Genomic DNA, 20,246 nt, shown 5'->3' with positions numbered 1-20,246 from the left:
CTTCCAATGTGAAGCATACTACTTGGTATTCCATAAGTTTTCTGTAAGTGTCTATAACATTGTTATTAGTAGCAGTATGATGAAAATTTTTGATCTTTATGTGTATGCTGTTTTTGCAATTAGAGTGGAAACTATTGTGAGTAAAACCCAATTTTCATTCTTTCTTTTCACAGAAATTTGGAAGATGCTGTATATGCAATTGGTGTTAAAATACTAACATTTTAAACGAACATTTCAAGTTTTATGCTAAACTATTTGCTTTCTCCTAAAATGTCATAAGGTCTTTCAACTTCTTGCTTTTACACGTTAATTAATGCATGAATCTGTGCCTGGATCAACCTTGCCTACCTTCCTTGACTGGTCAACTTCTCATCCTTGAAATCTCAAAGATCTCTAGGTACAGGAATCATTTTCTAATGCGTTCCTGCTTCATTATTCAGCTACGATAGTTGCTGTCCCTACATATGCCCTCTGAACTGTGTCTCTATTATAATAGCACTTACTGTGTTGTATCAAAATTCCTATTTACTTCACACCAAGGAAGTAAATTTGCCTTTATATTTAGTGCCAGATACAGTGACTAATATAGAATTAATACTTAAGAAAAGCATTGAAATAAGTTAATTACAGTATATTCAACTAAAAGCTCATAAAATGTTTAAAATATTAATAAATTTGTCCAAACTCTTAATCTGTTAAGGCATATAGTTGGCTCTTATATTTTATTTCTCTCGACACAATAGTAGCTTGAGTTATTAGAACTCAAGTCATTAGTTATTGAGTGTTTTCTTATTGATCCAGATTACTTTTTGTTTTTATGTCTGGTGAGTTTATCAACAAGTATATCTAATATCTGCCCAAATACTCTCATTCAATTATCTTCAAATAGGTAGATGCATGAAGAGTATGGTTTATATGCAGATGGCACATAATCTTAGCAATTATAGATTTATTACCTTGCAAAAAAATTAGCATTTTTCAACTGTTTTGTATACATGTGCCTGACATCAATTTATGTTATAGAACTTCAAATCAACAGGTGGCATATCTGATATTAGTAACAAACTAGCAACCTTCAGAACAAAAGTAGAGCAAGTCAAAGTCTGTAGTTTGATATTGCCATTAATATAGTATAAATCCTTGGGAAAAAGTTATGCTAGGGAGGGCTTCATAGGAGGGAGATTAAAACAAGGGCAATGCATTCACCTTTCGCCATGCTGAGAGCCTGAGCTCTGAAGTTCAACTGCTTAGGTTTGAGTAATGACTCTTCGTTTGCTAGTTGTGTGATGTTGGGCAAGTTAACTTAATCTTTATCTCTCTGAACTCCAATTTCGGCATCAGTAAAAAGGGGATAGCTAGAGCTTAGAGGAGTGCTTGGCATTTAAAAACACCAACAGATGTTAGCTATTATTACTATTACAATTATTATTACTATTATTATTATTGTCATTATTGTCTTCTTGTTGCCAAGTAACTATGAAGCGAGAATGCTTCACACTGGGGAATCTTACTGGGATTTAGCCACTTACAGTTAAACTTTGCCTTGAAAAATTATTTTATACATCACAAAAGTAGACTGCTTCTTCCTAAACTAAGTAAATTCAGGTGTGTCAATCCAATACTGGCACCAAGCATACTGCTAAAGCAAATAAACACATATCTGAAAAGCAATAAATGTTTCCAATTCACTGAATTTAAGTTTCAGTTAAATTATACACAGTATACCTTGTACAAAAAGACAATTAAAAGTCTTTAAATGTGGATGAAGTAGTTTCTCCTTCCCTAAGTAATTTACACTCTGTTAACTCGCACATCAGCAAGCAGCATAGAAACAAACATGGTGTGTACTTATGCCCTTGGAAGTCTGAGATCCTGCAGTAGTTTAATCTTAAATCTGTATGAGTGTGTGTGTCTCTCTCTCCTTCATGGTACTGTGTTCTCTAGCAGGCATTGTGCCTAGAGTAAACAGGTGGCATCAGAGTTTTATCAGGTTATCAAGTCCGTACATAACCCCCAGGACTCGTGAACTTCCTTCCACAGCATGCTGCTGGGGATCACAGATATGCTCTGACAAGCGGCTACCTGAGCTATGGGAAGCACTTCTAAAGAACAGTATCGAAGCTCCTCAGCCTTTTAAGTGCTCTGCCATTATTCTCAAAAACACCCTTAATGGAGGTGTTTATACAGACAATGGAAACAATGCAAAAGGCAAAATCTACTATTTCTCAAAAGCTGTTTAGAAAAGAGCTTCAATGTGCAGGGCAGATCCTAATGGCTCTTTCACATTTTTTTCCTCTAAAAGTTATTGGCCTAAAAATGACCCAAAAAAGGGAAGAAGAAATCACAAGGTCACCTAATATTCCTACCTTTTTAAACTTGGAAAAGTTGCTTACTTCTCATATTTTAAATAAACTACTGGACATATTTGATGACCACTCTTTAGAGCACAGACTTTCTTTTCTCTCAGCTGAGTAACGTATTTCAATACCTTTACTGCCCATGGATACGTTGGAGACTTCGACAAGAACGATGAACACTGTTACAAGTAAAATGCATGTATATATATATACAGAAATTCAACATTCAATTCATGTGATTCATAGCACCTCCTATTGTCCAAACATTTCAAAGACCTACCTGGTATATGTGTTTGTATGTAGTATATAAATCATGCATGGCACTATACAGTATACAACAGCCTAAACTTAATTGTAAGGAAAGCTGACTAAATTAGGAATAGAATAGAAGGTGTAGGTGAAAGTGTAACTTCAGGGCGCTAAAGAATCACCCTTTGACCATTTGTTTTGCTTGATAGTGAAATCAGATAATTAGTCGTGATTGCTGTCAGATTAAGCATCACAAGCATGTTCTAAGTTTTTACAAGGATACAGTTTCACACCGCATCTTAGTAGTGAAGGGGATGAGAAAATGCCACCCCAAAATACACCATTTTGGCATAATGATTATTTTGAACTGAAAGCAATTCAGAAACAGCAAACACAATAGGAATGCTCTGCTCTGCTCTTCCCCCTTCTGCCTAAAAGCAGGGCATACATTTCCATTTGTAAAGATGTCTCCCTCTACAGTACCAGGAAGAGAAGAAAAACTCTTTTTTAAAAAAATTTTTATTTATTCATTTTTTAATTGCAGTAACATTGCATTATAACATTATATGGCTTTCAGATGTACATCATAATATATTTTGAATTCTGTGTAGATTACATCATGTTCACTACTGTGGGGACCTGGAATTGGCCACCCCAAGATATGTCTCTTTGGCATCAGGATTATTTGAGGCTGATTGCTTTTGATAAACTGGGACAGGGAAGGAGGCTCTGAGGAATGGAACTTGCCCTTTGTTAGGACACGTTTACATTTGTAAGGTAAATCTCTATTTGTAAAAGGTGCCTCCCTCTCTGTACCAGGAAGAAGAAAGGAGACGACCTTCTCTCTAGAAACTCTTAATCAATACCAAAGGCAAGGACTTAAATCTGCATTTTATTGTGCTTCTCTGGTAACCTCCTGTAACTGACTTCCCTCCCCCTCCTGACACTGGCATTTCTTTAAGGATTAAGCATCTTTCCTTAGGCTAGGAACTGATTGTGGCACTCACCTGTGACCGCCCAGCTCCAAACAATCGACTTGGCTCCGGCTATGCCCTCTGAGACAGCAGACCACTACCTGCTGTGTCCATCAAGCGCTGTGCTGACAGGGCAATCTTGTGATTGTGGGAGGGACATTTCAATCACATGTGAAACACCCTGTTTGGGGGTATATAACCACTATGTGCACCCCACTTCTTGGGTGCCCTTTCTTCCTTCGGGAAGAAAGGCCCCGGGCCATGGTTCCTCATAAAGCTTTGTTTAATTTTCTCTTGCTATTCTGTCTCATGTGAATTTAATTTGTTCTCCGGCCAGACGAACCCCCATTTGGGAAGAGGAAATGTCTTCCTCCCCTACACTACCCAAAAACTAATTATAGTCCATCCCCTCACATGTGAGCCTAATCCCCGCTTTTGCCCTCCCCCCTTCCCCTTTGGTAACCACCAATCCAATCTCCAATGCTATGTGTTTGTTTGTCGTTGTTTTTATCTTCTACTTAGGAGTGAGATCATATGGTCTTTGACTGAGGAGAACAATTCTTAATCAAGAAAGAGCTCTCATCACTGGAAACTTCACTGACTTGAGTTTCTATAAACAAACCTTGCTAAATAACTCTTATCTTCCATTAGCTTCCCCCATATATTTATGTTCCCAAAATTTACCACCCCTAGATGCCCAAACTTCTCTTCCTTTGTCTGGTCTCTTCTCCACAATTTATCTTCCTTTGTTAAAACAGCATATAAGCTGCCAGGTCTAATGGTTCCTTGGGGTTTTCACTTCTTTTCTGTGAAGGCCCCCATATGTATGTAGAATAAACCTTTTCTCCTGTTAATCTGTTTTTTGTCAGTTTAATTAGCAGGCCCAGCCACTGAACTTAAGAAGGTAGACAGAAAGGTTGTTTTTCCTCCTCTGCCTCCTTAGAAATGCCAGACTGTTACAATTCTACATCTCTGCCTTCCATCTATAGTCCGTATTTTCTAATTCTTTTTTCATGTGTCTTCTCCCTTAAAAGATCACATTTATACAAGTTGAAATTCTGGCTGAAGTTGATGGTGTGAGATAATGAAAATAAGGAAATAAAAATTTTTTTAAGAAATATACTGATATGACCACACATTTTGAATTAAAAAGATAACATGGGCTGGAATTCATGAAAATGAAAAGTTGGAAATGAGTAAAAGTAGTTTTTCTTTCTCTTTCAAGTTTATATAAAAGCACAATAAAATAAGTGCATTATACAGTGTTGGGGCAGATAGAAAACGTGAAAGCTTACAAAAATTATGCAGTATTTTATAGAAGGAAGCCAAATAGAGAAAAGGGGGATATCTTCTTTTTTTAGAAATTGAGTAAGTTGTTTTGTTTAGTTTTACTTAGTTTATTGTGGTAAAATATACATAAGATAAAATTGACTATTTAAACCATTTCTAAGTGTACAATTCAGTGACAGTGTCTATTCACATTGTTGTGCAACCATCACCATCATCCATTTCCAGAACTTTTTCATCATCCCCAACTGCAACTGTCCCCATTAAACAAGAACTCCTCATCCCTCCTTCCCCCCAACCGCTGGTAACCACCGTTCTACTTTCTGCCTCTAAGAATATGACTATTCCGGGTACCTCATATCATAAATAAGGTTTTATTATATCATTTTATGAAGATATTTTCCTGGGTAAGATTATTTTAGAATTGATAGCAGGATTCCCTCTTTGCCTGGGGATCATATTGAACAAAATAGAGACTGGAGCTTTTATGTTAAAAGGAAAATGGAAAAATATAGGATATACCTATCTAGTGACCATTAAAAAATGAAAAACAAAGTTAAATAATTATAGCAAAATTGTTTCCATGCTGTTGTATAGAAAGCAGAATTCTGCAAGTCTGGGTAGAGAATTTTCAAAGGCTGAAGTTTCACAGAAGCTAGATATAGTCTTGTCATCAGAACCCTTCATTTCATTCTCGTAGCTCCTCAGTTACGCCATCGCCAGGATGGTTTAATGGAAAATTTCCATCTCCTTTCGGTACTTTTAATCATCTTTTACAAAGGAGATTAAATGGAAATTGTGGAGAAAGAGGGAGAAGAAAACAAACAACTGCACAGGAAGGGGCTTCTCAGCACTCACGCAGGCCAACAGGACAGGGCCTTCCATGGTAAAGTCTGGGAGAGAGGAGAGTAATCTGCTCCGAAGAAATATTAAATAAGTTGCAAGTCCATGAAAACCTTAAGAATCTAATTCTTTGCAGACGGATGGTAACAAATGAAATCAGATTAGCTATGAAATGAAGATGCAATAAATAAATTGAGTGTGATTATACAACATTTTCTCTTCATTATTTTCCTTTATTTGAACAATATGGCAAAATGCCAATTTAATGTATCATCACAAATTACTGATTACCTATATTTAGGAAGATGCGATGTTCCCCTAAGCCTCTATTTAGAATTTATAATAGATTACATTGTTGGCTCTAGATACGTTCAGGCTTACTTTACCATCTCATGTGCTCATCCACATGAAATACGTTTTGATATATCATTGTCCAAAGTAAAATACGAACTCTGGTTTATATAGTTCCATTTTTTCAGAGAGAAAGTTCAGGTTTATAATGTAAAATTTATTAATTCTTCTTAAAAATAACTGGAAGACAAGGTCAGCAGGTGAAAAACTACATTATCACAAAGTTTTTGCTGGGGCCGCCCCCGTGGCCGAGCTGTTAAGTCTGCACCCTCCGCTGCGGCGGCCCAGGCTTTCGCCGATTCGGATCCCGGGCGTCGACATGGCATTGCTCATCAGGCCACCTGAAGGTGACATCCCACATGACACAACTAGACAGACGTGCAACTAAGATATACAACTATGTACCGGGGGGATTTGGGGAGATAAGGCAGAAAAAACATAAATAAATAAAAGATTGGCAACAGCTGTTAGCTCAGGTGCCAATCTTAAAAAAAAAACACTTTTTGCTATAAAGAGTATAAATGTGATATAAATATTTTGTAAAAGACAGAATTTTAAGATGACTAGGTATACCTTTTCTCCTTTTAGCACAGATAGAATACATCATTTTAGTTATTATATATAGTGGCCAATATTATATTATAACCCAAAACCCATTAATGTAGTCATGTCATAGAAGTCATATTGATTTAATCTTGGGTGCCTTCATGTTTAAAGATTATGTGACTACATTTAAGAAAGGTTCAGCAATGACTAATTCAGCCAAGCTTTTGATAAAACCGTACTGGCTGAGGTCAGATAGTTGAAAACACTATAAGTTAGCATCAATTAATATCACCAGCTAACTTGCCTCTGGATTTATATTAATAAATTGAGTAAGATAATAGATTAAATTAAATTTTAAAATCCTAACTTCATATCTCTAGTATGGGTTATGAATCACTTTAGATGTTGTTTTTATTTCCTTCCCTCATTGGGGTTAAAATAAACTAATAACTATTGATCCAGATTAACAGTTTCGCCTGCTTTAGCATCATTATCTGAGAAAAATCTCCTTATCCCTAGTAACACTATGAGGCTTCTCCAGCTATCTTCTCTGTTCTCTGGTGTCAACAACTATGAAGGATCTGAGATTTTACCTTATAAGCTAATATGTTAGCCTGTCACAGTTTAATGCATGCTAGCAAAAGACACAAGACTTAAGAGTGAGAAACAGAGGACTTCATTACTCAAGATACAGCAAGCAGAACTAGTTTCATGTTCAGATCAATTTCTCTTGTCCATCAAGTCCCATGAGGATGGGATGCAAGGGTGGACTGAGGTGGATGCCCTACACAGAGTGGGCTTGTGGCACAGTTGAGGAACTCTGAGCTTAGGAAATCTCCAGTTTATCAAGGAGCTGCAAGCAAACCTGCTCAATTTTTGCCCCACAAGGAGACATTGTCATTTTTATCCTGGTCAGAAAAAATCTTCTTTCTGTCTTGGAGGAAGGCACTGTACTACCTTTATCTTCCAAGGCTGTTTGCTATACAAACATCCTGGAAAAGATAATGAAGGACAGAAACTGTCACCAGACATGTAGAAACTCCATAAGGAGCCTCCACCCAATATCCGGGATTTCTTTATGAAAATTTTTCTCTAAGTAGAATATATGCAGGCAAAACAGTAAATATTTAATACATTATACAAAATTTCCTTTACATGTGCAAAGTATTAAAGGATTTCAAATATAAAGAATGTGCATTAAAGTTAAAATTCTCAGCACTTACACAGCTTTCTTTTAAAATGCTTTGGTTTCATTTGTTGTTAATATTATGCTGATCCATGCCATGGTCATTAAAAGTAGGTTTTTTAAATGTCCTAAAACATTTCATTATTACACTGCTAAGTTGTCCCAAAATATTCTCTAGAAATTTGATAGTTGTATTATTAGAGACAGAAAGTTATGTCAGACATGATGATTTTGATAGATTTTAACAAGATACAATATACTTCTTGAACTTTTCAGACACTGAGACATATTTTCATCCTACTTCTTGTTTTGGGTAGAAATTCTTTCACAACTATTCAAGGCATAAGTTAACTGTAAATTGGAAATTCTAAAGTTTTCTTTATTTAGTTTGTTTACTTTTTAAGTGTAATCTGAAGGCCAAACTGCTTATTACTGGAAACAAGAAGTTCCAGTTATAATCTTCTTACCTCAGACTTCCCCTGTATTTGTTGTGCTATTTGCCCGTTCTCCAACTGCCTAACCCATTGTGCCATTTTCAGGAGGTGGGATGCCATTTTTTCTTCAGGGACAGATTCACAGAGCTAAGGAGAGCTGCATGAGTTTCACTTTTCCATTCATCACCAATGACTAGAGGAGACTGAGGTGACCTTACCTACCAATCCTATGAGTCTTTCTTTCTGGTGTCACTGGTGGCCCCACTTCTCCTCCATCAACCACCAAGGCTGCCATCTTCTCAGAGTATGAGGTGCTGAATCACTCAGGGTGAAGTTCGCACCTCTGACTGAAAAGGGCTTTGCAGCTTAGTGTAGAGATATTCTGACCCGAGAGAGGGTGATCTTGACCTTTCAAAATTTCAGCTTCTGTGCTGAGATCCAGACTTCCAGACCTGTGTTGGAAAAGAGAATAGCCTGATCTTATGTCCTACAGACAGCACTCCTCCTGCACAATGTCTTGGTGCTCTGGAGTGGGACAAGTGAGTAATCTACTATCCCCAGGTCCTCAACTCAGGTTTATAAGATGCTTAATGGTCTTCTTGCTTGACCACGTAAGGGTCTTACAGAGTTTTATTCAAACAAGAGCCCTAGTGGCCTGCAACGAATTCTCAGAGTCCCTCAGGTAGAAACAGAGATTAAGCTTACTCTGTCACACTGCTACAGTGGGTTGATTTTCTAAGTTATTTGCACTTTCCATATCCTTTGTTGGGAGGAAACCTCATAAAAATGAAATATTACTAAAGTCTTATTTTTTTTCTATAATTGAAATAATTCTTATTTATCCATCTACTTATCCACAAACTCATATCTACTCTCACCCTCCTAGATATATTTCACAGATCAAATCCCCCAACATGGTTTCATTGTAGTATGATATTGTCTTGCCGCCTAAGCCATATCAGCTGCTCTGTACGGAGCCTCAAGAATAGCTATGCACACTGTTATCACTAGATTATAAACTCATAGGGCTTGGGACAGGTTTTTTCTCTGCTGTCTGTTGGAGTTCCTAGCAAAGTGCTTAGCAAGGTGTTCTGCAGACAGCAGCTACTCAAAAACATTTGCTGACTGATTATTGAATAAAGGGATGAAGGTACACAATAAGTGAGTATCAAAAAAAATCTATTCTAGACAACTAGAATTTCACAATAGGAGTATGCCTTATACAGACAAAGCTTGGTTATTAAGATCTTTGAAACTTTAAGATCTGAAAGTGTGCTATGACCATAACTTTGGAGAATATCAGAAGACAACTAGAACAATTTTGCTCTGCACATATATATCATCACTGGTTATGAAATCACTGTGTTGCATAATTCTATACTTTTTGATATAGCAGATAAACTAGAAAAGAAGGAGAAAGAGTAAGAAGAGGAAAAAGAGAAGAGGAAGGAGGAGGAAAAAAGCAACAATGGAAGTAGGAGGAAGAAGAGAAGGAGAAGGAAGTGGGAGTAGAAATGAAGGAGGGGAGAAAAAAATAAGTAAGATTAAAGAATAAAACTTTGAATATTACAAATGGTACATAAACATTATAGGAGTTTTCAGCCAGCAGTCTTAGTACAACTTTGGAAATTCAGTACTCCTTTTGAACATGGTGATCTGTATTCACAGAAAAAGAAAAATAAAATTTCCAACTAAACCAGGAGTGTTAATAAAAATATAGAAATATGAAAATGTAAAGAAAGCATACTTGTTTTGCATAAAAATATTTTTTTTGCAAAAATGTTTTGCATAAAAACTATTCTCTGTATAGTTTATACAGAGAAACTATAACACTTAAATCACACACACATTGTAAAATAAATTTTATTCTAAGATTAAAACATATGTTTGTCCTTTATTTATGAGGTTCTGCAGTTTAAGAAACTGCTTGTAGAGGGAACTGCTCAATTTTCCCCTAGAAGAGGGGTTTAGCTGGAGTTCAGAGTGTACATACTATTTTCACAAGTCCGAATAGGGGGACGAGGAAGGGAAAATTCCAAGATGAGCTGGGAGAAGCATGAAGTCCGCAACTGAGGGTCAGACACATTTGTGATTTAGTTGAGGTAGTGGAAAGTTGCTGGGCATGAGAATTTTCCAGGGGTGCTGACAACACACAGGCATGTGCATGCATCCCATAGACTGGGAGGCACTAGTATGTACCAGTCCATGTGTTCACTACTTGAGAGTCCAGCCGTGTTCTTCCATTGTCCATTTACTAGTGAGACAGATATGTAAGCAATAAATGTTTTTCCCAATGAGTTTGCTAGATAATAGGTATCTGGAGCTCTCTATGTCCCACTTTTCCATTAAATGTTTGGAACACTTGGCCAACTCAGAGGAGGAACAGGGCAAAGGAGTAGCAATGGCCGCACTAAAGGTTTTAGCTCCAGGATCCAAATGTGCCTGACCCTACTTCTCTGGACTGCCAGTTTGTGAGAGTCAATCTATTCCCACACTTTGCTTTAAAAAACCTTAAAACAGCAAGAAAAGGAATTATGATTCAATGTTAAAAGTACATAGGATGATATACTAGGCTTTTAAATTTTCCTTAACTGATTTTGGTACAGAAAAAAAATAAAAATAAGTAATAAAGTATTATAGAAGCAAGAGAGAAGGATGTTCTAAGTCAACTGGGTTGTTTGGAAAAGAATTCATGGAAGTGTGACATTTGACTGTAAATAAAATATATTGTATCAGTTAGTTATTGACATGAAACAAACTACCCCCATACTTAGTGTCATGAGTCTAGATCATCTAATCTCAGGTGGGCTTGCAGATGGGTCTGTGGCAAGTTGGGGGATGGCTGGGAAATGACTGGGTTGGGATAGTGTCAGCTGAGAGGACGCAAGATGCTCCATATCATTTCTCATCCTCTAGTTGGCTTGTCCTTGTTATCATGGTAGGGGAAAAGATCTAAAAGAGAACGAAAGAGTTCAGCGGCTCTTGATGGCCAGATTTGGGAGTAACACACCATCACTACTGCTGCCTTCTATTACTAAAAGCAAATCTCAAAACTACCCTGATTCAAGGGGCGGAGAAATAGATTACAATTCTTTATGAAAACTACAAAGTCTCATTGCAAAGTAGGGATATAGGGAGGTCATTAATTAAATATATTAATTCAATCAATTCACTAGATAGGTAGATAGATATGCTTTACACATATGTGTCTATCTGAATCAAAGACTATTACACGATCTATTGTGTAAATAGATTATGACATAGCATATAGCTGAATCCCTGCCAGAGGTTTGTTTTTCACCTAAGGAGTTATGACAAGGCACCAAATCAGTGTAAAAGGAAAGCAATATTTATGTCACATACAATCTACATTTATTGGAATCCACCATAAATTTATATTTTCCTACATTGCCTTTGGCATTGTGTTTGGTTCCAATCTTTTTCAAACATAAATATATGTAAGTATTAAAAAACAAGGAAATGAAAAATTTCTGTTTACTTCTTCTTTTTCTTTTTTTAAAAATCTGTCTGTTATCAAAACCTGAATGAGTTTTCAGGTGATTTTACTTAAAATAAAGGATATGTGCTATCTGAAATTTACATGGGGGGACCTTGGAGAGAACTTCAAAGATATTAAGTGGTCATCACCCAGAAAAGCGTGGCTGAGAATGTATTTTTGTCACTCTTGTATGGCATTTTGGAGGTGGACTAACAAAATGTGGCATTTACAGAGTTCACTCTTGGGGAACTGGGGAGTGTACCTCTAAGAGGCAGACAGTTATCCTCTTGAGATGCTGAAAATTTAATATCACAAAAGGTGTGTAATCCTCTTGAGAGGCTGAAAATTTAATACTACAAGAGGTGTGTAATATTGACACATACATATTAAGACGTGAAAACAGGAAACTAAAAGCGGTTGCAAATATAAGCCCACAGAGAGAGTCACAAGGAAAAATTACATGTACTAACTTGAAATCAAGCTACCTGTCACATGGGAAACTCCATACAGTGGGTCCTGGAGAGAATAACTGCGTAACAAGGTTCATTTATCAAGTATATTTGTATATGTGGTTAGTGGCTAATGATTCTCCCTGGTAAGGTGGGGTAGGCCAAGTAATTTCCTCTCTTTCAGACTGTCTCTCTTACTCTCTCTTTCTTTCTCTCTCTCACACATATACACAGACCATATATTATGAACCATAGAAATAAGCAGCAACTTTAAACCACTATTTGCATTTCTTCGACTCTTCTCTCCAAAATAATGCAAATGATAGAAAAGGTATATCCATTGAAACTAGTCACATAAATAATATTACAGTCTGAAAATATACTAAATGTCATAAAATAAAGATATGACCAATTATATTACCTCCACATAAGAGAGTTACATGCAGCATTTACAAGTGACTATAAAGATTATATAACACCACAGAAAAGTCTTAATATAGTATGTCAAATTAGGAGGATTAGTAAAAATTGTAAGTATACCATGATAATTAATGGGAGGTGGGTGATACATTAAAAAATGCTTAGAAGAAAATACATTAAAAGTGTGATGCAATTGGTAAGGATGTGCCAGACTGTTTTCTTCATTATTTTCCAACTTTTCTTAGTCATTGTATTGATTTTTACAATAGAAAATGCATTTCTAGATAAAATAATCACATACCTATTCTTTCTGCCTAAATGGAAATAAAGAAAGTATAAGGAATGTAGATCAAAGAGAATGAGGAGAGGGTTTAAAACAAAATCTGTGCCTATGCCCTTACTTTTGTTTTTGCGAGACTATGAATCATTTCTGTAATTTTAAACATGAATATCCATCTAGCTAATTATACTAAAAAAACATAATTATAGAAGCATACAAGGTGAATGTCTCTAAAAATAAATCCTTATTATATTGAAAATACACCTTTGATCGTTTCAAAATGGATGAGCACATTGTTTAAAAGCCATTATTATAGAAGTAACCACAGTATTAAAGCTCTTTTTTCTGTAAACAACAAATATTTCCCAGGTTTGAAGAGCAAAGACAATATTTTGTTTAATTTTGTACTCTTAGCAATTGCTACAGAGCATCAGTATTTTAATCACTCAGTCACTAACCATTTACTGAGCACCTGCTATCCACTGGGTACGGTTTTAAGCAAGGGAACTCACAAGGCACACAATTAATGCTCTCTGGCAGCTTGGATTATAGATGGATAAGAGAATCAATAAGGAAAACCATGCATTAAAATTTCCCATAGTGATAACTAAACTACATCACAAACAAGACTGACTTTCAGCCACAGAGACAATAAAAAAACAGCTAAAAATGATGCTAAGGATGTTGAAACCATGAACTGAAAAGGGTTCAGATGTGGGCATTGAACTCATATAGCCCTATCTCTAAAAGGATACATGAAGTGAAGCACAGAAATAATTAGAAAAATACTGTATGTTAATCAAAAACAAAAACCCTAAATTACCTATCCAGTTTTGAAATTGAAGTGCAGAAATAGCGACCAAAGGATACTCCATAGATGATAATATTACCTATTTTTTATAGAAATACACAAGGGTATATGAAGTCTTTACACACATTGTTTTTTTGTGTGTATGACAATTCAATGAGGTTAGCAGAAATTACATTGTCACCATTTTATATATGGTATCAAGATGGCTCAGAATAGTTAGGAGGCTTGTGTAAGTTATATGGCCAGGGTCAGAATTTCATACACAGTGACGGTTATTCTAGATCATATTGTATGCAGATTTTGCTTTGCAGTTCAAACTCCTTCCTCCAAAGGACTTCAGAATGTTTCCAAAATGTTTCACAAACTAATACATTTTCTAAGATTCCTACACTGTGAAGGTTGGGCTGGATGGGGATTGTATCCTAGTTTTGTAAACAAGAGAGACTGAATGAGCTGGTTTAGGTTTGCAGTAACCATCCTAGGGTACTAAATTTTCTTGTGACTATAAGGCTTCATATACTGTATTGTTTTGATGATTTACATTCACATTTTACTATGTTTATAGTTTAAAATAATGGTAAAATAAAAATTTACGTTCAAAATTAACTTTAAAAAATCTGCTCCAACGGTGAAATTTCTTAAAATATTTCTTTGATTCATCTCAGTTTATCTGTCCCTTGATTTTGTTGTACTTCGTTTATATTCATTTATATCATCAGATGTTAGACTGCATTTAGTTGTCATCTTAATTTCCATAACTGGTTACACAACCTGGTGAGGAAAAATATGGAGTGGATTTTGCTTCTTTAAAAAAAGACATCAAACTAACATTATCTTAGTGGGACTGACAGATCAAATTAATCAACTGTTTCTTTTTCTCTTACTGGCAGAGAGAGAGGGTGGGAGGGAGAGATTGAGAGAGACACTGCATTAACGTCAGTCAATGCTCAGAAAGAATCTGTTTCCCTAGGTCTGAATAATCAAGTATGTATGTTTTTAATTAGTAACACCTTTGAACCATGTGCCTCATTTAAACGCTCTTCTTTTGTTTAGTGTGTTAAACTTCTGTGATTATTCTTGTCTCTACATCTCCGGAGAAAGTAATTTAAACAATCAAATCAACTGGCGGAAGCGCAGAATTAAATACTGCGGAGAAAAGCCTCTTTATTGACAGGGAGAGGGTAGCGCCAGAAGAGGGTAGCCCTCACACAGGAGATTTCTTTTCATCCTGTAACAAAAACCCCGGCACTTTCTGAAACTTATTTGTACAGATGACACGTACTTGTCTGTGCAGAAAGAAGCAGCATGTGTTTGTCTATACTTGTCTAAAGAGAAAGGGAAACTTCACTTGCCACAATCCTGAGCAACTCGTCTATTTTCATACGGACCATAAAGCAAAACACACCCTTCCAAATTAGCCTCAAGAAACAAATATTGTGAATAGGTTTGTGTACCTCGGTGAGGCCCGATGGTTTCAACAGACAAGGTTAGAGAGACTCACTCACATCTTTTAATAGTACCTCTGTTCCAAAGGCCTGTCAGAGGAAGTTGATAATCAGCTTCTTTTCACTGCGAACAGCTCCTGCGTGTGTAGCTCCACACAGCGTTCTCAGCCTGAAATGAGTCCAGTACTGGGCATGGCCTCTTCCAGCCAGAGCCCGGAGCGGGCAGTGATGGCTGGTGGCCACTCTGGGGAAATTAAAGAATTGCTGCGGCAGCGAAATGGCTCAAAGTCGAACGAAAACATAGACTTTTGGTGTGAGTAAATAACCTGCCTGTTTGATTTTCATTCCCAAGTCATCCAGGTTCAATCACGTTTCGCCTCCCACGTGCCCCTAGCTCGCCTCTGCTCAGCCGGTGTCTGGAGAGCAGGCTACCTCCGGGAGGCGAAGAGCAGCCCCCATCCCCACCCCCGAGTGAATGGTGACAGCCCAGCTGGCCCACGCTCTAATCCTTAACCGAAGAGTGGGAGGAAAGCACTACACCTACCACTTCCCCTTTACAGTCAGAATCTGAGGAAGAAGAATCCGAGAAATTTGCAGGGAAGGGAGGCCAGAGACCGGAGTCAGCCGGTATCCCACTGCCGTGGAGAAATTAATGTTGCGCTGCACTCCCTTCACCCTGGCACCGCTAGTCATTCTTTTCCGAATTTCCTCCCAACTCTGCAATCTCCTGGCGCAGAAATCCACACTGTATAAATTCGGTGCCTGAAGAGGTGGGCTGTGTTACGACTTGCATTTTCACTCTTTCCTACACATACCTTCGAGGGTCCTCATGGACATGATTTTGATGAGTTTCCCAAAAGTTTCGACGTTGTATGTTTTAATTCTGTCTCACCCTACTCGCATCTGCACCTGCTGCCGAGAGTGGGTGGCGGAGCCTTCGGTGACCGCCCTCAGGACCACTCACGCAAACGCTTAAGCTGGCTATCTGTCGGTTGTTAGGATCAGGAGGAGCAGGCAGAACGGGGACACTATACCGAGCGGAGCAGGAACGAAGAGCCTGCAAGGCTTCCAGGCTAGGGAGGCTAGGGTGCAGCTTGGCAGACGAGCAGGAAAATGGGCTGAAAACCCAGGCAATGGGCCGGGTGGGTTGGGCGTTGATCTGGCTTTAAAACGGCGGGGATGGTCGAGCCCTCCCTCTGACTTTATGCATTCCCTATTCAATTCCTTTGTGAAATCAGCCTCTTCCCGCCCCCCCTACAGGAGCTTGGGCTGTGGGCGGCTCTCGAGCACTGACTGCCCTGGGAATGCAGCCTGCCGAGGCTCCCGGTTCGCCGAGCTATTTCATGAGACTCCCATAGCACCGACACTCACGCGAACCGCATCCGGCTAGATCCTCTTAGCTGCTTTGCAATGATTCGGAATCAATTCAACAGCGTTTTAAAAGGTAGCAGAACCGAGATGTCTTCTTTCCTTTTTCTTTCTTTCGCTCTCTTTTTATTTTTTAACCATAACCTGTCGTTTCTGCTTAGAGGGTCTAAGAAGAATCCATGACCTCTTTACTGTGTCTAATCTAGGAATTTCAAATGGGGCTTCTCCGAATTTAAATGTGGTCTCTCTAATTGGTAATCAAGATTGCGGAGTCTTCCAAAATAGCCCTTTCCATCTTATGTAATTAGAGACCCAAAGAAGCTCTGAATTTTCTACGGTACATAATCTATTTTTATTCTCTCCACTCCTCCCTTCCACCCCCGCCTCCTCGTGCGTGTGTGCGCGCGCGCCTGTGCCTGTGTTTCCTTTCATTTCCAGCATTAGGAAACTCGTTCAGGGCCACTGAAAAGTCAGGAGAGGTTCAAATCTGATTTCTCACGGATTTCTACCTCCAACGTCAAATAATGTCAGGAAACGTTGCCATCAAATAAGTATGAAAGTATTATTTTGGAAAACCAATTAACTCCTATCAAAATAGAAAGCGCCAAAGGAAGAAGGTGAGATTGGAAGACAAGGAAGCTCTTTGCATTCGCTGGTGGAGGAAAGTGCGACCTGGGGACGGACTGGAGTGTTCCAGTCCCCATACTTCAGCACCCGAAGGTAGGGACAGCGTCTCGGGACCAGGCTGTAGCCACTGGGACAGAACTGCGCTGCCGCTACTGCTGTCATTGCCTCCACTGTCGTCGCCACGGGCAGCTGGGCTCCCTGCTCCTCGCAGCTAAAAGGCGGTGCCTCCTAATACCCTCTCATCCTCCTCCCCTTTCTTCATAGAGGAAATGTAACCCTCCTTATTCACCTGCTACGACTACCATACAGGGCTCTGAGGAGTACTCTTGTTTCACAGATTAAACTCTCGGCCGCAACTTCAAGAACAATTTTCTATAGGGGGCCGGGAGGAATGCAAGCAGAAGAGTGAAGTCGGAGTTCCTAGAGGCTCTGAGAAATCATGGGCTCTGCAGTAAGAGTGAAAGCACTCAAAGGCCCACACTTGAAATAAACAAAATGTTCATGAGAGAATTGCAACTGTTTTGGAAATAGCTTCACAAGACGAGGTTCCAGAGCTACTCAAAACCCTGCCTTAGAGAAACTGAAAGACTTCTAATTCCTTTACTTAGCAGGTAAGTGAAAATACTATCTCTGCTTATTTACAACTCTAATGACTCCCCCAAGCTTTTAATGGGAAGATTATTAATAGTATTATTAAGGAGAGGATAAACAATTTGATTTTTAAATGACTGTTCTTGCATCATGTTCTTAGGAAATCTCTTGCTTAATAAAATAGTTGGATATTTTACTTCTCTCAAGTCCCTAATGTGACACGAATATTAAAAATAATATATATTGGTTTATATAATTATAGTAAACTCTTAGTTGGATGTTTTTCTTATTGCTGATCTAATACTTTTTGAATTTGTGTATGTCTTATTTCTTTCCAAAACTAATATAATCTGGCATTTTGTAAGAGGGTTTTTTTTTTCCTTATGCATACAGTTTAATGTGATCCTGTCTGTGTTATAGAGCATACAAGACTCAAAAAGTTACAAATAGAGGTGGTTTAACCAGCTCTTCTGTTATATTTTATCTGGTTATAATTTGCCAAACTATGCACAGGAACAAACACATGTACTCATACATACCTGATCCCTCTCTCTACCCCAACCCCCAAGTATACCTGCACCTGTAGAATCTTACCTAAAGAAATACACTCATTTTTACTTAGCATCATCTTTCCACCCTTTTAAAGTTTAAGACTGCTTGCTCAAACCAGAACTGCCAGAAGGCAGAAAATGAGAAGCTTTAGTGTGCCTTTTTAGAAGGGCTGGGTTTTAATAGCATTTTGGCTTCTTAGTTCTACAAAATACATTTGTCACTGAAATCCAAAAAGTGATAGGGGCCAATAGGTTCTTGACAAACCGTAAACATTAAATTGTTAATTAAACCTATTTTCTGTTGTTTCTTATTTCTTGGGTCTTCCCCTGGAGCTTTAAAAATACAATCTTTCACAATGACCTTGATAAACACTGTGCCTTAATAAAAAGGGTTCACTGGGTAAAGGCAGTTACGCAAATTTATAGCCTGACATAAGAACTTGATCAGTTCCAATGAGCACATTCAGTTCAGTAGAGAGTGTTCACTTGCAAGGATGGACTTTTACAATCACGTAAATATGTTTGATCCTATATGCATAACCAACACTGTAGAAAGGGTTTGTTCTTGCCTCTGAAAAATTACAGTTCTTTAGGTTTTCCTTTCAATTTCATAGGTCATATATAACTGACAATAAAATACCTCTAATACATATTCTTATCTACTCTCCTTCTCAACTTCAACACAGAAGTCCTCTGAGGCAGTTGAGATGGTATTTGTTGGTGGGCTGATGGGCCTTTGATTTGCATTGGCTGGGAGTAGCAATTACACTCTGAGGAAAAATCATTCTTAACTGTCACTTACCACTTACCATGAGACTGCTTGCTTTGCAGAAAGAGAGCAGAGGCATCCATGTCATTGAGTTCCTTGGGGGCTATATTGCCCTACATAGGTCAGAAATGATAATCTGAGGAGGAAAATATGTACCGTTGATTTGGATTCCTTCCCAGGAGACCTACACAGTATTCCTGAGAAACCTGATTTTTTTCTAAGAGAGGTGGAAGTGAAATTACCACAGGGAATAATTAATCATGTTTTAAGAGAGTTACAGCATATTGTTAGACTGTTGTTTTGGTTGTCAATTAATTAGTATAGACAGACTTCTCTGATCACCAGAGGATAAAATAAAAGCAGAGAATGTGTTCCAGGAAGGGTGCCTGTGGGTACGTGACCGCAGTTACCTTCTTAGTGGGAAAGGGGGCAGGCTTTCCCTGTGTTTGGCTGAAACCTCACAAAGTAAAAGTTACCTTTGCTTATCCCTTTGGAGGTTTAGTCACAGAAGTAAATAATTTTAATTCATCTTTCCAAGCTCAGGCAAGGTGCATGGAAATTCATGTCAATCCTTATCTCTGGGGAAATGTGGTTACATTGAGACAGAGCTTTGTAAACCAACTACCTATCTGCTAATCTCTAACTGCTTCCTTCCCCCCCAATAAAAGGAGTAAGTGGGCTAATAGAATCAAATCTCCTTTTTTGACAGAATCACCTATCTTTAAAGAGAGATCAGTACTTTATTTTAAGACATCCCCATGCCATTAAAGCAAGCTGTTTGTCTTCATAGTTATTTTGGCCTGTTATCGAAAAAGGATGCATGAGATTTGTGAAGGACCAGACACAATAATTCAACATCCTCTCTTTGCTGGGGTGAGGGAGGAAGTTTTGTTGGTAGGGTTAAGTGTCGCTGGCTGTTGCTTATATTTGAGAAGCAAAAGAGAAAAGTGAAATAGGATGCATAATGAGGAAAATGTAAAGTGTATCTAGAACCAGAGGATAATTAGAAATGAGCCCTGGAATCTCTTCAGTGGCTTTTCTTCTTTTAACAAGAATAGTGTATGAAGAGTGGGACAGGGAGTTCTGGCCTCAATCTTTAAATTATAAAATATTATAAAAAACACTTCTTGGTTAACTTTTTGTGTAGACCATCTAAATATTAATTTGATATTCTAGTGTAATTATTGACACCACCAAATCATATTGGGT

At 38.0% G+C, this 20,246-nt stretch overlaps 1 protein-coding gene and 2 long non-coding RNA genes across 10 annotated transcripts in view; 1 reads left to right on the top strand and 2 right to left on the bottom strand.

The window, feature by feature from the left end:
* LOC139085065 (uncharacterized) overlaps positions 1-16,747 on the bottom strand; it is a 113,118-nt gene extending 96,371 nt beyond the window's left edge. The window contains exon 1 of one of the 2 annotated variants that reach the window (XR_011543071.1): positions 15,207-16,747. This is a non-coding gene — a long non-coding RNA (uncharacterized lncRNA). The remainder of the gene's footprint in view (positions 1-15,206) is intronic. The other variant, XR_011543070.1, reaches the window with a different exon arrangement.
* LOC139085066 (uncharacterized) lies at positions 6,198-8,396 on the bottom strand. The gene is made up of 2 exons (XR_011543072.1): positions 8,261-8,396; positions 6,198-6,402 (listed from the first exon to the last, which is right to left on the bottom strand). It is a non-coding gene; the product is annotated as an uncharacterized lncRNA (long non-coding RNA).
* SNTG1 (syntrophin gamma 1) overlaps positions 16,102-20,246 on the top strand; it is an 865,152-nt gene continuing 861,007 nt past the window's right edge. Inside the window, exon 1 of one of the 7 annotated variants that reach the window (XR_011543069.1) lies at positions 16,102-17,737. The gene's annotated coding sequence lies outside the window, so the exon portion shown is untranslated. The remainder of the gene's footprint in view (positions 17,738-20,246) is intronic. The other 6 variants (XM_070630619.1, XM_070630623.1, XM_070630620.1 and 3 more) reach the window with 6 other exon arrangements.

This window comes from Equus przewalskii, chromosome 8 (genome assembly GCF_037783145.1).
Source record: "Equus przewalskii isolate Varuska chromosome 8, EquPr2, whole genome shotgun sequence".
NCBI classification, from domain to species: domain Eukaryota; kingdom Metazoa; phylum Chordata; class Mammalia; order Perissodactyla; family Equidae; genus Equus; species Equus przewalskii.
Note: the sequence above shows the minus strand (reverse complement) of the source record. Positions and strands in the feature narration are given on the sequence as shown.